General features: G+C 41.8%; 4 non-coding genes across 4 annotated transcripts; all 4 read left to right on the top strand.

Annotated features, from left to right (window-relative positions):
- Positions 1-1,995: 1,995 nt before the first annotated feature.
- Positions 1,996-2,067, top strand: Trnae-uuc (transfer RNA glutamic acid (anticodon UUC)). The gene has a single exon. It is a non-coding gene; the product is annotated as a tRNA-Glu (tRNA).
- Positions 2,068-2,801: 734 nt separating this feature from the next.
- Positions 2,802-2,873, top strand: Trnae-uuc (transfer RNA glutamic acid (anticodon UUC)). The gene has a single exon. It is a non-coding gene; the product is annotated as a tRNA-Glu (tRNA).
- Positions 2,874-6,025: 3,152 nt separating this feature from the next.
- Trnae-uuc (transfer RNA glutamic acid (anticodon UUC)) lies at positions 6,026-6,097 on the top strand. The gene has a single exon. It is a non-coding gene; the product is annotated as a tRNA-Glu (tRNA).
- A 2,346-nt stretch (positions 6,098-8,443) lies between these two features.
- Trnae-uuc (transfer RNA glutamic acid (anticodon UUC)) lies at positions 8,444-8,515 on the top strand. The gene has a single exon. It is a non-coding gene; the product is annotated as a tRNA-Glu (tRNA).
- The last annotated feature ends 229 nt before the right edge of the window (positions 8,516-8,744 follow it).

Raw genomic sequence — 8,744 nt, 5'->3', positions numbered from 1 at the left:
CGGCAAGGGCACATAACTTCCACCACATCAGTCACATCTTAAAGTGAGCCCCATCTCGTCAGTTCCGTCTCTGTGGCGCAATCGGTTAGCGCGTTCGGCTGTTAACCGAAAGGTTGGTGGTTCAAGCCCACCCATGGACGCAGTTGCTTTTTGTAAACATCAGTACTTGATATTTCGCTCTTTTGGATTTTACAGATGTTTGTAGTTGACGCAAATACATGCTACAATACGATATATCAGTTTAAACAAGTCTCTAACACACTTGATATACATGAATTCATTAATGTCAGGTCGTCATTCTCATGTACAAGAACTCTGTGCACAAAGACGGCAGGAATACAGCCAGCATTCAGTCCTTTACCATTGCCTGTAAAATATCAGCTTCCAATGTGGTCTAGTGGTTAGGATTCCTGGCTTTCACCCAGGCGGCCCGGGTTCGATTCCCGGCATTGGAACAAATTCTTTTACCATCTGACAAGAAATTGAGTTCAATTTCAAGAAGTATATATTAGTCACGTGCAAAGACAAAAGAAAAAGGCATGCATTTTACGTCATAGGAACAAATTCCTGGCTTGGGAACAATTAATTCATCTCACAAGAAAGTGAGTTCACATCAAGAAGTATACATATGTCATGCGTACAGTCAGAAGTAAAATACATGCATCTAAAGTCCTAGATTTATCTTCATGTACATCCCAGTGTCCACATCTTCCAATAAATACATCAGGTAAGCCAATGTGTCATTGCGCAAGACTATCCCACCCCTTACACAACAGTTGTTGAAACACACCACCAGACGTTTCCCTCGGCAAGGGCACATAACTTCCACCACATCAGTCACATCTTAAAGTGAGCCCCATCTCGTCAGTTCCGTCTCTGTGGCGCAATCGGTTAGCGTGTTCGGCTGTTAACCGAAAGGTTGGTGGTTCAAGCCCACCCATGGACGCACTTGCTTTTTGTAAACATCAGTACTTGATATTTCGCTCTTTTGGATTTTACAGATGTTTGTAGTTGACGCAAATACATGCTACAATACGATATATCAGTTTAAACAAGTCTCTAACACACTTGATATACATGTATTCATTAATGTCAGGTCGTCATTCTCATGCACAAGAACTCTGTGCACAAAGACGGCAGGAATACAGCCAGCATTCAGTCCTTTACCATTGCCTGTAAAATATCAGCTTCCAATGTGGTCTAGTGGTTAGGATTCCTGGCTTTCACCCAGGCGGCCCGGGTTCGATTCCCGGCATTGGAACAAATTCTTTTACCATCTGACAAGAAATTGAGTTCAATTTCAAGAAGTATATATTAGTCACGTGCAAAGACAAAAGTAAAAGGCATGCATTTTACGTCATAGGAACAAATTCCTGGCTTTGGAACAATTAATTCATCTCACAAGAAAGTGAGTTCACATCAAGAAGTATACATATGTCATGCGTACAGTCAGAAGTAAAATACATGCATCTAAATTCCTAGATTTATCTTCATGTACATCCCAGTGTCCACATCTTCCAATAAATACATCAGGTAAGCCAATGTGTCATTGCGCAAGACTATCCCACCCCTTACACAACAGTTGTTGAAACACACCACCAGACGTTTCCCTCGGCAAGGGCACATAACTTCCACCACATCAGTCACATCTTAAAGTGAGCCCCATCTCGTCAGTTCCGTCTCTGTGGCGCAATCGGTTAGCGCGTTCGGCTGTTAACCGAAAGGTTGGTGGTTCAAGCCCACCCAGGGACGCACTTGCTTTTTGTAAACATCAGTACTTGATATTTCGCTCTTTTGGATTTTACAGATGTTTGTAGTTGACGCAAATACATGCTACAATACGATATATCAGTTTAAACAAGTCTCTAACACACTTGATATACATGAATTCATTAATGTCAGGTCGTCATTCTCATGTAGAAGAACTCTGTGCACAAAGACGGCAGGAATACAGCCAGCATTCAGTCCTTTACCATTGCCTGTAAAATATCAGCTTCCAATGTGGTCTAGTGGTTAGGATTCCTGGCTTTCACCCAGGCGGCCCGGGTTCGATTCCCGGCATTGGAACAAATTCTTTTACCATCTGACAAGAAATTGAGTTCAATTTCAAGAAGTATATATTAGTCACGTGCAAAGACAAAAGAAAAAGGCATGCATTTTACGTCATAGGAACAAATTCCTGGCTTGGGAACAATTAATTCATCTCACAAGAAAGTGAGTTCACATCAAGAAGTATACATATGTCATGCGTACAGTCAGAAGTAAAATACATGCATCTAAAGTCCTAGATTTATCTTCATGTACATCCCAGTGTCCACATCTTCCAATAAATACATCAGGTAAGCCAATGTGTCATTGCGCAAGACTATCCCACCCCTTACACAACAGTTGTTGAAACACACCACCAGACGTTTCCCTCGGCAAGGGCACATAACTTCCACCACATCAGTCACATCTTAAAGTGAGCCCCATCTCGTCAGTTCCGTCTCTGTGGCGCAATCGGTTAGCGTGTTCGGCTGTTAACCGAAAGGTTGGTGGTTCAAGCCCACCCATGGACGCACTTGCTTTTTGTAAACATCAGTACTTGATATTTCGCTCTTTTGGATTTTACAGATGTTTGTAGTTGACGCAAATACATGCTACAATACGATATATCAGTTTAAACAAGTCTCTAACACACTTGATATACATGTATTCATTAATGTCAGGTCGTCATTCTCATGCACAAGAACTCTGTGCACAAAGACGGCAGGAATACAGCCAGCATTCAGTCCTTTACCATTGCCTGTAAAATATCAGCTTCCAATGTGGTCTAGTGGTTAGGATTCCTGGCTTTCACCCAGGCGGCCCGGGTTCGATTCCCGGCATTGGAACAAATTCTTTTACCATCTGACAAGAAATTGAGTTCAATTTCAAGAAGTATATATTAGTCACGTGCAAAGACAAAAGTAAAAGGCATGCATTTTACGTCATAGGAACAAATTCCTGGCTTTGGAACAATTAATTCATCTCACAAGAAAGTGAGTTCACATCAAGAAGTATACATATGTCATGCGTACAGTCAGAAGTAAAATACATGCATCTAAATTCCTAGATTTATCTTCATGTACATCCCAGTGTCCACATCTTCCAATAAATACATCAGGTAAGCCAATGTGTCATTGCGCAAGACTATCCCACCCCTTACACAACAGTTGTTGAAACACACCACCAGACGTTTCCCTCGGCAAGGGCACATAACTTCCACCACATCAGTCACATCTTAAAGTGAGCCCCATCTCGTCAGTTCCGTCTCTGTGGCGCAATCGGTTAGCGCGTTCGGCTGTTAACCGAAAGGTTGGTGGTTCAAGCCCACCCAGGGACGCACTTGCTTTTTGTAAACATCAGTACTTGATATTTCGCTCTTTTGGATTTTACAGATGTTTGTAGTTGACGCAAATACATGCTACAATACGATATATCAGTTTAAACAAGTCTCTAACACACTTGATATACATGAATTCATTAATGTCAGGTCGTCATTCTCATGTAGAAGAACTCTGTGCACAAAGACGGCAGGAATACAGCCAGCATTCAGTCCTTTACCATTGCCTGTAAAATATCAGCTTCCAATGTGGTCTAGTGGTTAGGATTCCTGGCTTTCACCCAGGCGGCCCGGGTTCCATTCCCGGCATTGGAACAAATTCTTTTACCATCTGACAAGAAATTGAGTTCAATTTCAAGAAGTATATATTAGTCACGTGCAAAGACAAAAGTAAAAGGCATGCATTTTACGTCATAGGAACAAATTCCTGGCTTTGGAACAATTAATTCATCTCACAAGAAAGTGAGTTCACATCAAGAAGTATACATATGTCATGCGTACAGTCAGAAGTAAAATACATGCATCTAAAGTCCTAGATTTATCTTCATGTACATCCCAGTGTCCACATCTTCCAATAAATACATCAGGTAAGCCAATGTGTCATTGCGCAAGACTATCCCACCCCTTACACAACAGTTGTTGAAACACACCACCAGACGTTTCCCTCGGCAAGGGCACATAACTTCCACCACATCAGTCACATCTTAAAGTGAGCCCGATCTCGTCAGTTCCGTCTCTGTGGCGCAATCGGTTAGCGCGTTCGGCTGTTAACCGAAAGGTTGGTGGTTCAAGCCCACCCAGGGACGCACTTGCTTTTTGTAAACATCAGTACTTGATATTTCGCTCTTTTGGATTTTACAGATGTTTGTAGTTGACGCAAATACATGCTACAATACGATATATCAGTTTAAACAAGTCTCTAACACACTTGATATACATGTATTCATTAATGTCAGGTCGTCATTCTCATGCACAAGAACTCTGTGCACAAAGACGGCAGGAATACAGCCAGCATTCAGTCCTTTACCATTGCCTGTAAAATATCAGCTTCCAATGTGGTCTAGTGGTTAGGATTCCTGGCTTTCACCCAGGCGGCCCGGGTTCCATTCCCGGCATTGGAACAAATTCTTTTACCATCTGACAAGAAATTGAGTTCAATTTCAAGAAGTATATATTAGTCACGTGCAAAGTCAAAAGTAAAAGGCATGCAGTTTACGTCATAGGAACAAATTCCTGGCTTTGGAACAATTAATTCATCTCACAAGAAAGTGAGTTCACATCAAGAAGTATACATATGTCATGCGTACAGTCAGAAGTAAAATACATGCATCTAAAGTCCTAGATTTATCTTCATGTACATCCCAGTGTCCACATCTTCCAATAAATACATCAGGTAAGCCAATGTGTCATTGCGCAAGACTATCCCACCCCTTACACAACAGTTGTTGAAACACACCACCAGACGTTTCCCTCGGCAAGGGCACATAACTTCCACCACATCAGTCACATCTTAAAGTGAGCCCCATCTCGTCAGTTCCGTCTCTGTGGCGCAATCGGTTAGCGTGTTCGGCTGTTAACCGAAAGGTTGGTGGTTCAAGCCCACCCAGGGACGCACTTGCTTTTTGTAAACATCAGTACTTGATATTTCGCTCTTTTGGATTTTACAGATGTTTGTAGTTGACGCAAATACATGCTACAATACGATATATCAGTTTAAAAAAGTCTCTAACACACTTGATATACATGAATTCATTAATGTCAGGTCGTCATTCTCATGCACAAGAACTCTGTGCACAAAGACGGCAGGAATACAGCCAGCATTCACTCCTTCAACATTGCCTGTAAAATATCAGCTTCCAATGTGGTCTAGTGGTTAGGATTCCTGGCTTTCACCCAGACGCCCCGGGTTCCATTCCCGGCATTGGAACAAATTCTTTTACCATCTGACAAGAAATTGAGTTCAATTTCAAGAAGTATATATTAGTCACGTGCAAAGTCAAAAGTAAAAGGCATGCATTTTACGTCATAGGAACAAATTCCTGGCTTTGGAACAATTAATTCATCTCACAAGAAAGTGAGTCCACATCAAGAAGTATACATTTGTCATGTGTACAGTCAGAAGTAAAAAACATGCATCTAAAGTCCTAGATTTATCTTCATGTACATCCCAGTGTCCACATCTTCCAATAAATACATCAGGTAAGCCAATGTGTCATTGCGCAAGACTATCCCACCCCTTACACAACAGTTGTTGAAACACACCACCAGACGTTTCCCTCGGCAAGGGCACATAACTTCCACCACATCAGTCACATCTTAAAGTGAGCCCCATCTCGTCAGTTCCGTCTCTGTGGCGCAATCGGTTAGCGCGTTCGGCTGTTAACCGAAAGGTTGGTGGTTCAAGCCCACCCAGGGACGCACTTGCTTTTTGTAAACATCAGTACTTGATATTTCGCTCTTTTGGATTTTACAGATGTTTGTAGTTGACGCAAATACATGCTACAATACGATATATCAGTTTAAACAAGTCTCTAACACACTTGATATACATGTATTCATTAATGTCAGGTCGTCATTCTCATGCACAAGAACTCTGTGCACAAAGACGGCAGGAATACAGCCAGCATTCAGTCCTTTACCATTGCCTGTAAAATATCAGCTTCCAATGTGGTCTAGTGGTTAGGATTCCTGGCTTTCACCCAGGCGGCCCGGGTTCGATTCCCGGCATTGGAACAAATTCTTTTACCATCTGACAAGAAATTGAGTTCAATTTCAAGAAGTATATATTAGTCACGTGCAAAGTCAAAAGTAAAAGGCATGCAGTTTACGTCATAGGAACAAATTCCTGGCTTTGGAACAATTAATTCATCTCACAAGAAAGTGAGTTCACATCAAGAAGTATACATATGTCATGCGTACAGTCAGAAGTAAAATACATGCATCTAAAGTCCTAGATTTATCTTCATGTACATCCCAGTGTCCACATCTTCCAATAAATACATCAGGTAAGCCAATGTGTCATTGCGCAAGACTATCCCACCCCTTACACAACAGTTGTTGAAACACACCACCAGACGTTTCCCTCGGCAAGGGCACATAACTTCCACCACATCAGTCACATCTTAAAGTGAGCCCGATCTCGTCAGTTCCGTCTCTGTGGCGCAATCGGTTAGCGCGTTCGGCTGTTAACCGAAAGGTTGGTGGTTCAAGCCCACCCAGGGACGCACTTGCTTTTTGTAAACATCAGTACTTGATATTTCGCTCTTTTGGATTTTACAGATGTTTGTAGTTGACGCAAATACATGCTACAATACGATATATCAGTTTAAACAAGTCTCTAACACACTTGATATACATGAATTCATTAATGTCAGGTCGTCATTCTCATGCACAAGAACTCTGTGCACAAAGACGGCAGGAATACAGCCAGCATTCAGTCCTTCAACATTGCCTGTAAAATATCAGCTTCCAATGTGGTCTAGTGGTTAGGATTCCTGGCTTTCACCCAGGCGGCCCGGGTTCCATTCCCGGCATTGGAACAAATTCTTTTACCATCTGACAAGAAACTGAGTTCAATTTCAAGAAGTATATATTAGTCATGTGCAAAGTCAAAAGTAAAAGGCATGCATTTTACGTCATAGGAACAAATTCCTGGCTTTGGAACAATTAATTCATCTCACAAGAAAGTGAGTTCACATCAAGAAGTATACATATGTCATGCGTACAGTCAGAAGTAAAATACATGCATCTAAAGTCCTAGATTTATCTTCATGTACATCCCAGTGTCCATATCTTCCAATAAATACATCAGGTAAGCCAATGTGTCATTGCGCAAGACTATCCCACCCCTTACACAACAGTTGTTGAAACACACCACCAGACGTTTCCCTCGGCAAGGGCACATAACTTCCACCACATCTGTCACATCTTAAAGTGAGCCCCATCTCGTCAGTTCCGTCTCTGTGGCGCAATCGGTTAGCGTGTTCGGCTGTTAACCGAAAGGTTGGTGGTTCAAGCCCACCCAGGGACGCACTTGCTTTTTGTAAACATCAGTACTTGATATTTCGCTCTTTTGGATTTTACAGATGTTTGTAGTTGACGCAAATACATGCTACAATACGATATATCAGTTTAAACAAGTCTCTAACACACTTGATATACATGAATTCATTAATGTCAGGTCGTCATTCTCATGCACAAGAACTCTGTGCACAAAGACGGCAGGAATACAGCCAGCATTCACTCCTTCAACATTGCCTGTAAAATATCAGCTTCCAATGTGGTCTAGTGGTTAGGATTCCTGGCTTTCACCCAGACGCCCCGGGTTCGATTCCCGGCATTGGAACAAATTCTTTTACCATCTGACAAGAAATTGAGTTCAATTTCAAGAAGTATATATTAGTCACGTGCAAAGTCAAAAGTAAAAGGCATGCATTTTACGTCATAGGAACAAATTCCTGGCTTTGGAACAATTAATTCATCTCACAAGAAAGTGAGTCCACATCAAGAAGTATACATTTGTCATGTGTACAGTCAGAAGTAAAAAACATGCATCTAAAGTCCTAGATTTATCTTCATGTACATCCCAGTGTCCACATCTTCCAATAAATACATCAGGTAAGCCAATGTGTCATTGCGCAAGACTATCCCACCCCTTACACAACAGTTGTTGAAACACACCACCAGACGTTTCCCTCGGCAAGGGCACATAACTTCCACCACATCAGTCACATCTTAAAGTGATCCCCATCTCGTCAGTTCCGTCTCTGTGGCGCAATCGGTTAGCGCGTTCGGCTGTTAACCGAAAGGTTGGTGGTTCAAGCCCACCCAGGGACGCACTTGCTTTTTGTAAACATCAGTACTTGATATTTCGCTCTTTTGGATTTTACAGATGTTTGTAGTTGACGCAAATACATGCTACAATACGATATATCAGTTTAAACAAGTCTCTAACACACTTGATATACATGTATTCATTAATGTCAGGTCGTCATTCTCATGCACAAGAACTCTGTGCACAAAGACGGCAGGAATACAGCCAGCATTCAGTCCTTTACCATTGCCTGTAAAATATCAGCTTCCAATGTGGTCTAGTGGTTAGGATTCCTGGCTTTCACCCAGGCGGCCCGGGTTCGATTCCCGGCATTGGAACAAATTCTTTTACCATCTGACAAGAAATTGAGTTCAATTTCAAGAAGTATATATTAGTCACGTGCAAAGTCAAAAGTAAAAGGCATGCAGTTTACGTCATAGGAACAAATTCCTGGCTTTGGAACAATTAATTCATCTCACAAGAAAGTGAGTTCACATCAAGAAGTATACATATGTCATGCGTACAGTCAGAAGTAAAATACATGCATCTAAAGTCCTAGATTTATCT

The sequence above is a fragment of the Haliotis asinina genome, chromosome 3 (genome assembly GCF_037392515.1).
Source record: "Haliotis asinina isolate JCU_RB_2024 chromosome 3, JCU_Hal_asi_v2, whole genome shotgun sequence".
In the NCBI taxonomy this organism is placed as follows: domain Eukaryota; kingdom Metazoa; phylum Mollusca; class Gastropoda; order Lepetellida; family Haliotidae; genus Haliotis; species Haliotis asinina.
Note: the sequence above shows the minus strand (reverse complement) of the source record. Positions and strands in the feature narration are given on the sequence as shown.